Source organism: Gambusia affinis, linkage group LG19, assembly GCF_019740435.1.
Source record: "Gambusia affinis linkage group LG19, SWU_Gaff_1.0, whole genome shotgun sequence".
In the NCBI taxonomy this organism is placed as follows: domain Eukaryota; kingdom Metazoa; phylum Chordata; class Actinopteri; order Cyprinodontiformes; family Poeciliidae; genus Gambusia; species Gambusia affinis.
In genome coordinates, this window is record NC_057886.1 from 6,331,915 (window position 1) to 6,349,257 (window position 17,343).

Genomic DNA, 17,343 nt, shown 5'->3' on the forward strand with positions numbered 1-17,343 from the left:
CTGTGCCCACATGCAGAACACACACAGGAGAAGGGTCCCTGCTCCCTAATGCTCATTAAGACTTAATTTAATTCTGACTATATTGCTAATCTTTCTTACAATCCTTGTTACCTCTGAAGGACAATAATGACATTGGAGGATAATAGGAATTTCACAATACATTTTTAAAAAATCATTAACTAACCAACATTGAATTGAAACACTTCCAGCCAGATGAGGTGATCTACTAGAGCTGCAGCCCCACAGTGAACTGAACTGGAGTGAATAAAGCCTTTAGTCTCAATGGTTCCTCTAAGATTGTATGTTTGCACAAACACTATAACAATGTACACCTTAATAGAAGTGGTCTTTAATGCCTTCCCATCAAAAAAGGTGTCATTTAACAGGATATGTACTATTAATGTAATAAAAATATTAAATGTAGTCCAATTTTCAATTTCATTTATCAGCCAATCTTCTGGTAGGCTAATGAATGAGTTGAGTTGACCTCCATCTTCAGTCAATCTTTGGAAAAAAGGTGTCCAAGAAATTTTAACAGGATTAAAAAAAACAAACAAACACGTAGCATAAAAATAACTTGGTTAAACTGATAAGCTTGTCCTGATGCCTGATGGGTTAATTATTGGTATTCAGATCAAAAGGAAATAAGATAATCCAGTCTGGAAGTTTTCTACAACGCTGTGGGAAGAATAATCATGACTAAGTAATAAAAGGTTATCTAAAAAACTTTTCTATTATGGGATTGATCCAGTATGTGCTGACTGAAGACAAATACCAAAGTATCAATATCAATAGGTTAAAGGGCAACACACACCTTGTCTTCTATCTATTTCAGCACCTATAATTTAATGTTTGTTAAAGATACCAACTGCTGTTTATTCATGTTGCACCACTGTGACACCAAGTTATTTGTCTTAAATTAATGCATCCATCGTATTTAACTGCCTAACTGGTCTCGTTAAAAAAGAGACGTGAACATTTTTTGTATCTTATATAAAAAGAAAAGTGTGAAGGTAAATTGGCCCAAGCACTAAACCTTGTGGTTCTCAATAATTAACTCATGTTGACCAGCCAAAAAACACCACAAGGTTTATCTGAGGAGGAGGAGATCAAAGTGTAGAGACATTAAGAACGACTAACCAAACATCTGGATTCATCTACAGTCAAATGGGAGACTGGTTGGGGGCGCTAGAGCGCTGCAATGGAGTAGGCGCTTTTTTGTGAGGCTCCGTGTCATCTCCTTAAACCTCGCTTTTAACATAACACACCTGGCCCTCTATTCAATATTGTTTTATTTTTAGAGATTGGGTATACTTTTTTTTTACTCTTGTTCCAAAATGGGGAAGAAGGACGGCGCACAGAAGGAGACAGCTCAGTTGAGTTCCGGAGCTAGCAACGAAGCTATCCTAGGTGCTATCACAGCCCAGGGGGTGCAAGTTGCTAAACTTTTCGATCATATTGATGACCTTAAGAAGACAATGGAGGGTCGTTTCAACGCTATTGAATCTTCTCTCTCTGCCGTGCAAAATCAACAACGGAAGTTAGAGAGCCGAGTCAACACCATTGATGAAGCCATGTCGTCTGCTGATGGCCGCATCTCAGCCCTCGAAGCCTCCTGTGATCAACTCCGGGAAGCTAACGCCCTGTTGAGAGTGAAGCTAAGTGATTTGGAAGGTCGGTCCCGCAGATGCAATATAAGGGTGCTTGGCATCAAGGAAGGTGTAGAACAAGGTCGTCCTACTGACTTTATTTCACGGCTGTTACCGGAGGTACTCGGGAAGGATAATTTTGCCAAACCCATCAAGATTGATCGCGCCCACCGTAGTCTTAGGCCGAAACCATCACCCGAGGAGCGACCACGTGCTATCATCGCAAAGATCCACAACGATAGGGACGTGGCTAACATTCTGCGACTCAGCCGTCTGCATTCACCCCTGATGTACAACGGAGCCCGTGTGTCCATCTTTCCTGACTACACAGCTGAAGTTGTGGCGCAACGGATGGCCTACAACAACGTGAGGAAGAAGCTAACCGAGGCGGGCGCTAAGTGCTCACTACGCTATCCAGCCAAGCTGCAGGTTGTACACAACAACATTGTTAAGACTTTTCTCTCACCGGCAGAGGCTGAACATTTCACTGCTTCCATCTCTGCCGCAGCAGATGTCTCAAAATAGGCTCGTTGGTTTTACTCGTTCGGACATAAAAAAATGCTGTACTTTGAAGCACAATATGGTTGGTTGTGTTTTTGTTTTCCTAATCGTATATCAGTTACATGTTATATTCTCAGCGGTCATTCTGGATAGACATTTCTTTCTTTATTCCTTTCCTTAACTTCTTTTTAGCTTGAATATTCTCTGGTTTGTACATCCCCTTGTGGTCGTTATATACCTGATTCTGAAACTTATAATTGTCCAGGTGTGTTATTTGTACTGTTCTTTGTTTTTTGGAGATTCCCGGGGTTTTTGCTCCCTATCTAGGAGTGGTTATGGAAGTTCTCGTGGTGTGCTGCTCTGGTCAGTTCCCAGCAGCCTCCCTTAGCTCAAAGGGAAGCACTGTTTGTTTTTTCACTGCAGTGTGGGAGTGGGAGGAGGGTGGTTCGAGGGCGGTATTTGGTCATTTGGTTTTAGAATATGGGGCAGGGAGGGGTGGGTGGGTGCCTTTTTTTTCTTCTCTTTTTTCCCTTTCTTTCTTCCTTTTCTTTCCCCCCCCCTTTATTCAGCTCAGACAACACCTTTTTGTCCATCGTTCTGAATGTTCTTTGATTGTGCTCCTTCCATGCCAGCTATGAATCCTATTACCTTCATTACCTGGAACTGCAGAGGTATGGGTAGGGCACTCAAGAGGGGCAAGGTTTTTTCTCACTTAAAGGATCTGTCGGCTGATGTTGTGTTCTTACAGGAGACACATATCTCACCTGCAGAGCAGAGACGTTTGAGGACTTCATGGGTGTCGCGGGTGTATCAATCCAACTTCACCTCCAGGGCGAGAGGAGTGGCCATTCTCATCCGTAAATCTGTACCTTTCATATTTAAGTCACAGGTGACTGATTCAGGCGGGAGATATGTTCTTATTACTGGCTTCATTAATTCTGTCCCTCTGGCCCTTCTTAACATCTATGCACCTAACTTTGACTGTCCAGACTTCTACAAAAGAGTATTTAATCTTGTAGCGGAACACAGCGAATATAGGATCATTGTTGGGGGTGATTTTAATTGCTACCTCGACCCTGTCCTAGACAGGTCTTCTCCTAAACCTGCCCCACCATTGCAGTCCACATCGGTTATAACCAAATTAGCAACATCTTTGGATCTGGTCGATGTCTGGCGGCATCTACATCCCATAGAGAGCCAATACTCCTTTTTTTCTTCGGTACACAAATCCTCAACAAGAATTGATTATTTTCTGGTTGATTCAAACTTATTACCCCGTGTTTTCAAATCCACCTACCACCCTATTCTCATCTCTGATCATGCACCGTTGTCAGTTGAATTTAACTTTGATACTCAAAGAGCACAATACAATTGGAAACTTAATCCCTCCTTAAACTTGGACAGCTCCTTTTGCAAATTTGTCTCTAATAAGATCTCAGATTTTTTGGCCTACAATGATAATGGCGCTGTCTCTGATTCTACTCTATGGGAATCTTTCAAGGTTGTCATAAGAGGTGATATTATATCATACCAATCCAATGTTAAAAAGCTCAGACGTAATCGTCTGGCTGAAATTGAGAAGCAACTAACCACACTGGAAGATGCATTCCATAGCTCCAATTCTGACCACATATTTACCTCTATTGTGAACCTAAAGTATGAATATAACTGTATTTTGGGTGAGCGGGTTATGGATGATATTCAGAGGCTCCGTCAGAAATATTTTGAACTGGGGGACAAAGCAGATAAAATACTATCTAGGCAGTTGAAGGGGATGCAGGCTGAGCGAGCCATTAATAAGATACTTTCTCCATCAGGCCAGCTTCTGACAGATCATAAGCTAATAAACAAAACTTTCTTTCAATACTACAATAAACTTTATGCCTCCAATACAACTGCATCTACAGAGGATATTACACGCTTTCTTCAGCCACTGGACATTCCAACTCTTGCAGATGCTGCCAGGCTGGAACTAGATGGTGAGGTGACTCTTGAGGAGATAAGGACTGCAATTCGCTCTTTTCCTAGTGGAAAGGCATGCGGCCCTGACGGCTTTGGTATTGAGTTTTACAAGTCTCATATTGATATAGTGTCACCACTCTTACTGCGTATGGTCAGGTCTTCCGTGGAGGTTGGCCATTTTCCTGAGTCTTTATATGATGCTAATATTTGTCTTTTACTCAAAAAAGACAAAGACCCTACCAATGTGGCATCATATCGCCCCTTGAGCCTGCTTAACTCTGATCAGAAAATTATTGCTAAGGTCTTAGCCAACCGATTGTCTTCACACATCAGTGGTCTGGTACATCCAGATCAATCTGGATTCATTCCAGAAAGATTCTCTTTCTCCAACACAAGAAGACTACTTAACATTATGTACTCTCATGCTTTCCCCAACTCAGCAATCATATCTTTGGATGCTCAGCAGGCTTTTGATCAGGTGGAGTGGGGATACATGTTCGCTGTTCTCAGAAGATTTGGCTTTGGCACAGGTTTTCTGTCTCTGATAGAAATGCTTTACGCTCATCCCAGGTCTCAGGTGTTGACCAATAGAGATAGATCACCCGCCTTTCTACTGAAACGTGGTACTAGGCAGGGCTGCTGCCTGTCTCCCATGCTTTTTGCTTTGGCTTTGGAACCCTTGGCTGTTGCCATCAGGTCTAATCAACTTATCACAGGTATCACATGCGGTACATCAGAGCACGTCATAGGTTTATATGCAGATGATGTAGTCTTGACATTGCTTGATGCTAGTGCCTCTCTTCCACCGCTTCTTGAGATGCTGCAGAGCTTTGGACAGCTCTCTGGTTTCACAATCAACTGGACTAAGTCTGCCTTTGTCCCTCTGTCTGATGGACTTGACTCTGGTTTCCTGAATAGTTTACCATTAAAAATCTCCCATGACCACTTTATGTATCTCGGTATCAAAATTCCTGTAAACTCCAAGCTACTTTTCCAATTAAATTATTTAGAGTTACTCTCTAAGCTAAGAAAATGGATCGACAGTTGGCGGCTACTCCCACTCTCATTAATTGGTCGAATTAATATTATCAAAATGGTTGTCCTTCCTAAGTTTATTTATCTCTTCCAAAATATCCCAATTTTTATTCCTTCTTCCTTTTTTAATACATTGGATTCAATTATTATGCCATTCATTTGGGCATACAAACCTTCCCGAATCTCTAAAGCGCATTTACAGAAAGCTAGAGGTGAGGGTGGCTTTGGCCTTCCGATATTTCGGCACTATTATTGGGCCTGCAATGCGAGGGCTTGGACATTCTGGACGTCAGGCTCTGCCGGGGCAGGTACTCCTTCCGTTTCTCTCCCTGGCTGGCCTCAGATTGAATCTTATAACTTGTTACTACAAACTTCTGCCTCATTACCTGCAATATTATTCTCTAAACCAGATATCCCCCTCAAGAGGCTCATGTCTGACTTCATACTTAGGAACTCAGTTAAGATTTTGACACAAATAAAGAGGGTCTTGAAACTCCCAGATCTGTCCATTTATGCCCCTTTGTGTAATAACCCCTGCTTTAAGCCAGGCCTCTCAGATCCTGCCTTCAAACTCTGGTCGACCAGAGGTCTCTCCTCTCTCAAGGATCTTTTTATCAATAAACAGATTTCATCATACCCTCAGTTACAGTCTAAATTCAATTTGTCCCCAAATGATTTTTTTCGTTATTTGCAGGCCAGGAGTTTCGCAAACCAACTTGCTTTGAGCACAAATCAGCTTTCAGCGCAGCATATTTTTTATGATCTTCTTATAAAACCTCCCACTTCCAGATGTCTAATCTCACTGTTTGTAAATGTTTTCTCTATGCCAACATCATCTACTCATATCAGAGATGCCTGGTCAAATGATTTGGGAGTTACTATTTCCACTGCGCTTTGGGATCGTGTGCTGTTGGGAATAAAAAACTGCTCTATTAATGCCAGATTGCAACTAATCCAGTTTAAAGTGGTGCATCGCCTGCACTACTCTAAAGCAAGGTTGAATAAAATATTCCCTAGTCATCCAAGTTCATGTGACCGATGTGGACACCCTAAGGCTACCCTTGGACATCAATTCTGGCACTGCCATTATTTAACAACCTTTTGGTCTGACATATTTAATCTTTACCAAACGGCGTACAAACATCAGATACCTCCGGACTGTCTCATTGCTCTGTTTGGTGTTTCTGACTCCTGCTCTGCTCTGCCCCTGCCTGTTCGAGAGGCTCTGGCCTTTGGGATGGTCGTGGCTAAACGTGTCATTCTTACAGAGTGGAAGTCTGCCTCACCTCCCTCCTTTAAATGCTGGCTGAACAACATGGCTTCTTGTTTACATCTTGAAAAAATACGCTACACTCTCAATAATGATGTACGCAGATATGTTGGGACGTGGGGGCCATTCCTTGAACTTTTGAGTGGTGCCACTGGACACGTGTAGTGATGGACTGACGTCTGCTATGTGGCTCTGCTGCCTCCCTGCCTGTCAGAAAGCCTCTCGGTTGGTACACAAGGGACTTAATACACCCTTATGCACTCATTTCCAGCAGTATGCGGAGGAGCTGAATATTTTATTTAGTTATCATACTTGTTTTGGTTGTACAAATTAACCTTCCCTTTTTATTTATTTTTTTATTTATTTATTTTTCTTTCTTTCTGTTTCCCCCATCTATCTTTTTGCTGTTCTATCTTCTATCCTTGATAACTTGGGGTGGGTTGGGTCAGGGTATCACTGTTTTTGTTGTTTTTCTGGTTACATAAATTATAGTTGGGCAGCTGTATTCTGGAATTTATCTGTAACTGCAATCTTGTTTGGATTCATTCACTAATGATGACAATGTAGAAGATCTCAATGCCAGCGTCAACCGACGCCAATTAGTAATCGCAGTCTGATCGATGTTCCGCATATCTTTGTATTTTGATAACTGTCCTGCAGTTTTGTTAATTTGTTGAAAACAATAAATATATATAAAAAAAAAAAAAAATGGGAGACTGGTTGTCTCTTCACTTTAACATTCCTTATTAGTCTTTGTTGGAGCCTATAAAGAATTAGATGAATTTATTTTTGCTAATTTATTAATGTTACAGATGAATGGGAGATCTATTGTTATTTATTTATATTTTGTGCTTAGACCCTCCTCCTTGTCAGTCAGCCTACTTCTATGATTAACAAGCAGGCAGCAGCTAAGAGTGTTCTGATTGTTTGATCGAGGAGTGAGGAGTGGAATAGTTTCTCTACCGTCAAATAAAGTTTATTTTTTACATCTCTTGAAAAGTCAATTCGGAGACTATTTCTGTTTAAAGAAAGTTTAATATTTTTCAACAAGAAAACTCTCCGCGAGTGCTTTTTGGTCTTTGATGAGTCGGAGACCTCCTCCTGAAAACTACTCTGGCGATGTGGAATTTTGGAGGTTTGTCAGGACGCCAGAGGAGCCGCAACAGTCTTTAACTTTTATCCATCTGGTTTTCTTCCACTGTAGTTGTGATATATCAGCTAACACTATGAAAATACAACGGTCTGAAAACACTTTTGATTTTAAGTGTTTGCAAGTGGTTTGAAAAACATGTATGAGATCAAAGTTTTTATGTTCCTACTGATATGTACACTTTATAAATAACACTTTTGTACATTTATCCAGTGATAACAACCATATTTTGTTTTAGCTTCTTGTAAAATGTATATATAGAAAATTTGGACATTCTACTCTTCCATGATTTAATTCACACATTTAACAATCTAATTTGTAAACAGAGTTGTTTATTGTAATATTTTATTGGATTACCATTGAATAAATTAAAATATATTTCTCTACTCAGCTAGAAATCATTAATAGTAGGTCAGCTGTATTGGGATAATGTCAGAAGTAAGGAACAGTGGCAGGACAATACATGTCCCATGCACAGCTGTATGTATGGTAAGATATTATATATAAGAAATATATATAAGAGAGAATAGGTACACCCTCTCGTCATAATTCTGTGACAGGTTATGAATATGAATATGACAGGTTATGAATATGAAAGGGAGGGTGATGAAGGGGGGGGGGGGTCCGGAAGTGTGGGGGATGGGAGTTGGTCCGGAAGTGTGGGGGATGGGTGACAGCGTTTGAAACAATTGTCATGCTCATTGAGTGCTGCTATGTCATGGGAAAGAGTGGATTTTTATTGGTTTATAGCTGGTTTATTGCTACGCCCTCCCCCCAGGGGTGTGGTTTGGTTTTTCACTGTAATAAATAGGGATGCAGAACATATACAGCACTCTTGTAGCATTTTCTACAGCCGCCGGCTCTACTTGTAGCGTTGTTTTTTTTCCCTGCAGAATAGCCTAGCCATGAATGGAGCTCAACAACTTTTTCCTCTTACTGAGGATCAAGGACCACCTTCATCTCCACTACCTCTCATTTGTGAAATCCCGATATCTGTGTGTCCGGAATCAGCGGAACCGGGCCTTGCAAGGGACAATCCCGAGGAGCCGCATTCCTCCTCCTCCTCTGAAACACCCGCTCGAGCAACTGTATCGGCGAAGGGGATCTTAATGAGTGGATCATCTATTCTATGCGAGACCCCGGTTGAGTTCTCCCCTCGTCTAGAGGATGCTCCAAAGAAATCTACATTCTATGTGTGCCGGCTGCAGAGGCCGTCACTTCTAAATATGAAACAGGACTGGTCTCTGGAGCCATATGGATTATGAGGATCCTTCGGCTATGTTTTTAAGTACGAAACAGGGGCGCTCTACCTGTACCAGCTGGATAAAGATGAAGAACTCACTCCACTAAGCCCTACGTGCTACCTGTCCGCCAACGACTGGGCTGTGTTAAGGCTAATACTCCCTTTCTTCTCAGAATCTGGTGATTCATTCATGGAGCATGAAAACCAAGAAGATAGTGAAAACCTGTTCGGCCCTCCTCCTTCAAAGCGTGTCAGAAAACGGTGTTTTCCGACCGATGATGAAATAGCCAACGGGGCTATTCTCATGAGCGCAAAGTGGGAGTCGAGAACGACTACAACTGGTCGCTGGACTTTACGAGCAAGCGGAAGAAAGAATGACAAACCCATGTTACCAGACGTGTTTGTTTTGGAGGCTTTTGATCTCGAAGTTGGTGTATTCAGGACGATGCTGGCTCTACCGTTTGATCTGTGGGCTCAAAAAGTCATGGAAGTCGGGGGACGTATTTCTAACCTGTTCCAAGACTCTCATTCTTGGTGTGAGATGTTGTCAGTGAAAAGAAAATTGGGACTCCCCGTTCTTCCAGAAGGCTCAGGACCCACCCTTTTCTGAGGACACACCCCCCTACTGTATATATATCAGGCTGGTCTCGGGCAACACACACATTCCTTTTTTCTCCTTCCTACCTGTGACTTCCGTCGTTGACCTGTGAGGATGTGGGGCTCGGGCTGCGATGAATCTACAGAGAACCTGTTCTCTCCCGCAACCGCTGGAGATTACAGCAATATGGGTCCCTATCATCCACCTTCCCCGGTCTTCTATGCTCCTTCCGCCTCGTCTCCAGCGATCTCTCCTACCATGTTTTTAATGTCCTCTACGCCGGATTACGGTATGGACGCTGGGCCACTCTGCTCTACCCCTCAGCCGACAGCAGCAGCAGCTCAACCAAGTGCAGAGGAGCTTGCCGGGCTGGTTAGCAGATACTTTGGATCTTCTCCGATGCCTACCATATATGAATATGGTACAGAGACTATGGCGCTTTAATCTACTCTTCAATCGGTTGGTGCAGCCGCAGAGCAAGCCGGAGCCGCAGAGCAAGCCGGAGTCGCAGAGCAAGCCGGAGCAGCAGAGCAAGCCGTCGGCTACCTCGCGCCGCTTCAGTCGGCACCAGAAGCCTGCTACAGCGGATCTCCACCGACCCCACCAGCTTCTCCAATTTCACATCCAGTTTCCCATCAAGATGAGGTTGACGGGTGGATATCATCTGCCTTTTATGTTTTCTGATTCTGCCTTGAAATGTAAATACTGTTCACGTGCATGTGGGTTATTCACCGAAGATACAGGGATGTTTAATTCATTTAGAGTGTGAAGAAAATTAATCCATTCTGCAGGTGGGGCTGCTCGATGTTTGCCTTTAAAAGGGAGCAGAAGGCTTTTTAGTAAATCAACCAGATGCGAGCCTGTGGTCACGAGTCCTCGATGAATAAATTCTCCTTTCGATGTCCAGCCACTGTTACTCCTAGACAGCTGTTTCAGAATGTAATGAGCATTTTTTCGATGCCGTTCAGGGAGCGCATTTAGAGCTTCACTCGCTGTTTCATCTAATTCATCTTGAGGTTTCTGAATAGAATCAGCTTGGTGAGCTCCAAGTTCTGGCACAGGGTCATCATCGTCGTTAAGATAGTCACGTTGCAGAGTCACGGTTAATCAAGGTTCCTCTAACTGCCCCTGTTTGACTAGAGTCAAATACCTCTGTAGCAAAGCATCATATTTTTTTATTTTCTCATATGAAGTTAGTCCTGATTCATTCAATATCGCTCTCATCTTGGAATCCAAATCATCTTCAGACGTTTGTCTGATAGATGTGTCAGGTTGACTCAAACGTTTAAACCGATGCGGTGAGATCAGATACATCTTTTGAGACATTTTATTTACTTATTGATTATTCCACCAACCAGGTTTCCGATCAAGGGTGCCAGAGCTGCTAAAATAGGAAGAATGAACCCTCCTCGCTGGTTCCTGAGAGCTATCTGTTTACGTTTTAAACCTGCACGTTTGTCAGCCAACAATCTGATGATCTTCTTTTGTTTATTCAGTTTCCGATGTTGAGAAGGTGAAAGTTTAATGTTACCTTTTAAAATATTCAGAGCAATCTCACACAAAGTTTTTAGAAAGTCAGGTGAGCAGTGTCCAAGAATATCTTTTCGCTTCTGGGGGGTAGCATGGTAGAGAGCCCTAAGGAGAGGTACATTCCTTTTTATGCGTGCAGACATGATTTTTTACTTTGTTTTCGGTACATAAATAACCAGCCACTGTTTTGGAAGTAGACCCGATCTCAGTCGGAAATGTTCTGGGCAGGTAGGAGTAAGGTCAAGGATTAAATAACCATGAGCCTCTCTGGTTGCATCTTCAAAACTCTCTAAGAAAAGTCCCTTTGCTGGTGGGAAGATTTGACGTGCAAGTATATTTACTTGTAATCTGTCCCTAGGATTCTTAAACAATACCATATAATTACTGTTCAGACTTATAGTTCGGCTGAACTTACCCTGGTGAAACACATTCTGGGTTAACATTATTACATTCCAATTTCTATGATTTCTGAATTCTGTGAATAACTTTACAACTTCCGGATGTTCTGAAGCTTGGAAGATGACATCATCCAAAATAATTAAAAGGTTTTGATTCACTGGGAACAACTCTTCATCTTCGAAAGAATCAGGTAAACCTTTGATGAACTTAATGTTTTTATTCAATTTTTGCAATTCAGCATACATAGGTTGGAAAGAATTATAAATCCAGACAATGGCCCCAGGTTGAGCATCCATTACATGACTACAATCCAATAACATTTTTTTTTTACAAAATATGTTTTCCCACAACCTCTAGGACCCACAATCAAACATGAAAAAGGAGTCTTGTATCTGGGATTAAAAGAAAAAGGCTCCTGTACATCACCTGAATGCGACATTTTTTCTTTTATCAAATAGAAAGAATAAAAAATAAAAACAAAAATGTACTAAAAAAAGAATAACAAAATGTACTAAAAAAAATTCTTTTATCTAATTGCAAGAATAAAAAATAAAAACAACAGCAAGAAAATCAGTTTCTTTAACAAAAATGTACTAAAAAAAGAATAACAAAATGTACAAAAAAATTCTTTTATCTAATAGCAAGAATAAAAAATAAAAACAAGAAGAAAAGCAGTTTCTTTAACAACATCAAAGAAAAAAAAATAAACAAAAAAAAAGGATAAGAAAAATTTTACTCTCCCTGTAAATATGGATGAACATAGAGCGGACTCACAAAAATTAATATCCGAAAGGCAAGGTCGTATGGTCAGGAAGTAACCGCCGCTTGTCATACACCACCCTGAACTTTTTCTGAAATGTTGAATTTTTTAACACAAACCCCTTTTTATTCCGTCTAAAGGTTTTTTGAGGGACTCTGATAACACCCTCTCTGGAGCCACCTAAGTAACCTTCGACCAGTTCTTTTATTGTGTCAAAATTGACCCTCCTACGGCCCGCAGAAGAGGCCGTAGGAGAGGCCGCTGATGTGGGAGAGGCTGTAGGAGAGGCCGTTGATGTGGGAAGGACCATGGGAGGGGCTGTTGATGTGGATGGCTCATGGTCATCCAATGGAGAAAAAGGTGTCTGCTGACTGTTTCTTGGAGACAGAGGCCTATTTAATTGTCTTATTGCATCATCAGTTTGCATGAATGGGTCTGGCACTTCAGAGTCGTTTGAAAAGGGCGACCTCAAAGGACTCTGAAGAGGACTAGCACTGTTTGGATTTTGTAGAGACTGCAGTGCAGATGACAGTCTATTCAAAATATAAATAGAATTCTGAATTTGTATTAAATATTCTGATATTTGAGAATTATTATCTGAACCAGGTGAGGGTGGTTGACCGGTAGGATTTTGCGACCCCTCTTGCTGAACATTTATTGGAGACAGAGACCTATTTAATACTCTAACTGCGTCATCAAATTGTCTAAAATAACCAGATGCTTCTCTTAACTCTTGTAGTATGTTTATTGCTTGGAAATCATCCCTTTGTTCATCCATATTTATATAGACAGCAAGAAAAAAAAAAAAGAACACCCACAGAGATTCAAAAGCTCATTTCACCGTTCACCTCAACATTGTGGGAAACAGACGTATCAGAATCTGGCTTGCTTCAAGAAACGTTGTAGCTCTCACTTTATTAATCCGATCCAGATGGCGTGTCGGAATTCTTCTTCCACTACCGCTTCTGATAAGAACCTGGCCTCTGGCAGGGATCCGATTCATGAACAGCAAAGCCTCTGAAAATAGGAACCAGATGAAAAAAAAATAACATTTGTAGGTGCTGGGTCAGGCATTCATAAAAAAATAAAAAATAATGTACCTGTAATTAATTCATCAGCAAGAGCACGCCTGTCCCAGTCTGTAAGTATTAACACACTTGTTATAGACAACAGTAGCAGCTAGCAAAGTCTACGTAACAAAATTTGCTTTTAGTAATGCCATATTCTCCTTAAGGTTTTGAAATTGTAAATTAAATAAACTTACCACGCAATGCGGGAACATTCAATCTTCTACGTCTCGATTGTGCTGCTCCTGGTGTCTTCAGGGTGTCCTGAACGGGAGGTGAGTTACCCCCGTTAGCCACTCGACGACGACGAGGATGGGGCTCAGAATTGCGCTGCGCAAGCGCAGCGGGAGTATTAAGGGGACCCCAGGGTCTCACAACAGAAGCTGCCGCAGGACGGGTAGCAGGACTGGGTCGCGCTTTCGCAGCGGGAGGATGAGGGTAGACAGCCCGCGCTCTCACAGCAGGAAGAGGCGGGACCGCTTGTAAAGTAGCTAGAGCCGGTCGAAAGGTGCGATTATCATCTTGAAACTCGTCCTCTGAGTCAGAAATAATGATCAGTGGAGGCGGCGGTTTGTATCCTGGTTTAAAGATAATTAATTAGTAGGTTAGAGATTTATTTTTCCCCATATCTGAAACTTTGAAAAAAAAAAAAAACTTACCGGGCGGGGTGCTAGTTACTGGAGCGAGAGAAGCGGCATCAGACTCTGGTTGTTCTTCCGGTGTAGAGCTGGTTACGGGATCGAGAAAAGTGGCATCAGGGTCTGGTTCTTCTTCTTCCGCGGCGGCAGGAGAAGGAAGCAGCGCTTGTGGTGCAGAGTTTAGCCTTATGCTATTGGGAGCTTCAGGCTTAGCGTTGAATGGTGTGCTTGTCTGATCGGCGGGATTTAGAACCCGAGCTTTTGATCTACTCAGAGACAAGCGACTTCTGGGACGGCTGCTTTTCCCATCCACGTTAATGATCAGATTTTCCTTGAAATCTGTAGATTGTTAAAATTAGTTATCTTAATTGATTGAAGAGCTCATTAAAAATAAATAATTAAAAAAAACATATATATTTTACTGACCGTAGTTAGATTGTGTTAGGACAAAACCATCAAGTTCCTCTGCGGTGGGTTCTGAACATAGATAAAACACCCGATTTGAAACATTTCAAACATATCCAGTTAAGATTTCTTATTTATTAAGTCCTGCTACTTACTGCTAAATATCGCATTGTACTCCTGAGAATCAGAAAGCAGCGACATTATTGTTGATTAAAAAAAATTATAACAGAAAAAAAAAAAAAGATTTAAAAAAATACAATTCAGAATGTACCTCGGTACCTCGGGAAGATCTTGTCCTGAGCTGTTGTCTCGACAAAAGAACGAAGTTGACGAGATGTTGCTTTACTCCCGAAAATAAAAATTGTTGCAGGAACCACCCTCCAACTTTTTCTCAACCAATTAGATTAGATTACATAATGCCGCGTGTCTCATTGGAGGAGATGTGTGAAGAAAAGGAGGGTCTCAGAAAGACTGGTTTAAAGTACTGTATTTTTAAAAAAAGGGTTAGATTAACTAAAATAAGAAGTTACACTGGTTATTTATTTTATTTTGTTAGTTTAGAGTTTATTCTCTACATTTCATTAGTTTTATTCATTAAAAATCCTTAGTGGGACTTTAAAGTAACTGGAAATAAAAAAATACATAGTTTTATTTTTCTTCTTCAGATTAAGCACAGACAAAAAAAAAGTTGCAGAGACACGGAGTCTAGACCACTCAATGAGCTTGGCATAGCACTCAGTGAGCATGACAATTGTAGCTCAGTAGGGGGTCTCTCTCTCTCTCAGAGCACGAGAAGATCAGTACAAACAATTGACGGTGAGGACACAAGTCGTGAGACCAGGAAAGAGAGGTGTCTCTCTCTTTGTTTTTTTTTTAACATTTGAGTCTTTTATTCAAAAGCAGCAATAAACCAGCTATAAACCAATAAAAATCCACTCTTTCCCATGACATAGCAGCACTCAATGAGCATGACAATTGTTTCAAACGCTATCACCCATCCCCCATACTTCCGGACCCGCCCCCTTTCATATTCATAACCTGTCACAGAATTATGACGAGAGGGTGTACCTATTCTCTCTCTTATATATGAAATATTGTGTTTTGTTTTCATTATTGTGGCAAACTTAACAATAATATTAACTGACAAGTAAGCTACATGAAAACTTAAAAATGACCTAAAAATGCAAAGGAATACATTTTTATTTTACAAATTAAATCTTAAGGTTAAGATTTAATTTTCTAAATTAAATCTGTAAGAGCCATATGAATGAAATAAATAATTATTGATATGACAGGAGCACGTGACTGTGACACCTACGTGGTGGGTGTGTCGATGTGGGCGTGGCTGTCATCAAGTATGAATTGAATCTTTCTGGCTGCTTGTTTTGTGTGTATGAGGAAGCGAGTGAGCGGGGTGGTCAGTCCTTGCAAAGTTTGGAGCATAATGCTCAAAATGGAATAAATCAATAATTGTGACAGAACAAAGAAGTGGTTTGAAGTTGATTGATACGAGGACAGATGAGATTCCCAGAGTTATTCTACTGCAGCCATTTACTGTCATAATGCGTGGGGGTGAGGTGGTGAGGCAGCAAACGGGAACCCAGGGTGTGGTGAAAAATGATATTTAATGAAGTAAATGAATCCACAAAATTCTGGTGGCACGGCTGAGCGGAAGCCAGGGCTCACACCGGTAGCACAGAAAAAACAGCGTGGCAAACAAAACAGGCAGACTGAATGACGCGACAATCAACTACACAGACGTTAGAAGACGTAGGACCCGACGAAGACACAGACACACAGGTGACACTAAATACACAGGAGGTAATCAGGGAACGAGACACACCTGGGAAGCAATCAAGGGGAGACAGGACAACATGGAGACTCGGACACACAGGAAAATCAGAATAAACACACAGAAAAACACGGAACATGACATTTACCATCATTAGTCTGCCGTGTTTTATAATGAAACGTGTTTATTATTATTATTATTATTATTATTAAGTCTTTGGTGCAAAAAACTGATTGAAAATTGATTTATTCGCTACATGTTTATGTCTATTAAGCAGGTTTAGAAGGAACTGAAGCCAGTTCCTTCTAAACCATTCAACCAGCGTCATTAGTCATTAGTTCTTAAGAAAAAAGAACTAAAGGCTTGTGATTTTATCTCCTCTGATCCTCTCTGACCCATTTGGTTTGTTGGAGGCTCTGTTCTGGAGCAGACACTTGAAGCTACCTGGAGCCATACAGTCTGTTTTTAGGCTGTTGTTTTTTATTTTCTGTGTTGTTCAGTATATGTTTGTCTTGTTCTCGATTGTTTTTTTTTCTTACAGGGCAGAGTGTTTATTTAGCTTAACTCTAACTTTATTAGAGGTAAGTTAAAGTTTGGTTTGTGCCTTTTCCAATCAGTCATATATTTGTGCTGCTGATTGGATAAAGAGGAAAAGATAATCGTTGTAAGCCAATCAGAGGCAGACTTGGGAAGGCATTCAAACAGATACAGTGAAGAGTGATGAGCGCACAAACACAGCAGGAAGAATCTGTGGTATGAAGGTACATTTGGTGCAAAACTATTTGTGCCTTTTAACTTACCTTAGTTTCACTTAAGGTGAAAGTTTCACCTTAAGTGAAACTAAAGTAAGACTTCAATTAAGGTGAAACCACCTTAGACTGAGAACCAATAAACACTCTGCCCTGTAAGAAAAACCCCCAATCTAGAACAAGAAAAACACATACTGAACAACACATGGAATAAAAAAACAACAACCTAAAAACAGACTCTGTATGGCTCCAGGTAGCTTCGAGTGTCTGCTCCAGAACAACAAACCAAATGGGCCAGAGAGGAACAGAGGAGATAAAATCACGAGTCATTAGTTCTTGTTCCTTAAGAACTAATAAGGTTTCAACTTAAAACCTTACCTTAGTTTCATCTTAAGTGAAACTAAGTTTGATTTAAAGTTAAGATTTAATTTGGAAAAATGAAAATGATCCTTTTGCATTTTAAGGTAAATTTTTATGTTTTTGTGTAGCTTACTTGTCAGTTTCTCAGGGTGAAAAACAATCTTCACTTCAGTTTCCTCTTCCTCACATTGGATGGCAGCAATACACAGGAGGAGGAGTTTGTTAGGGGAAGACA

The 17,343-nt window shown here is 41.0% G+C and overlaps 1 long non-coding RNA gene across 1 annotated transcript; it reads right to left on the minus strand.

Annotated features, from left to right (window-relative positions):
• Positions 1–12,882: 12,882 nt before the first annotated feature.
• LOC122822182 lies at positions 12,883–13,487 on the minus strand. Its single transcript, XR_006369108.1, has 3 exons — positions 13,362–13,487; positions 13,198–13,236; positions 12,883–13,114 (listed from the first exon to the last, which is right to left on the minus strand). It is a non-coding gene; the product is annotated as an uncharacterized LOC122822182 (long non-coding RNA).
• Between the last annotated feature and the right edge of the window lie 3,856 nt (positions 13,488–17,343).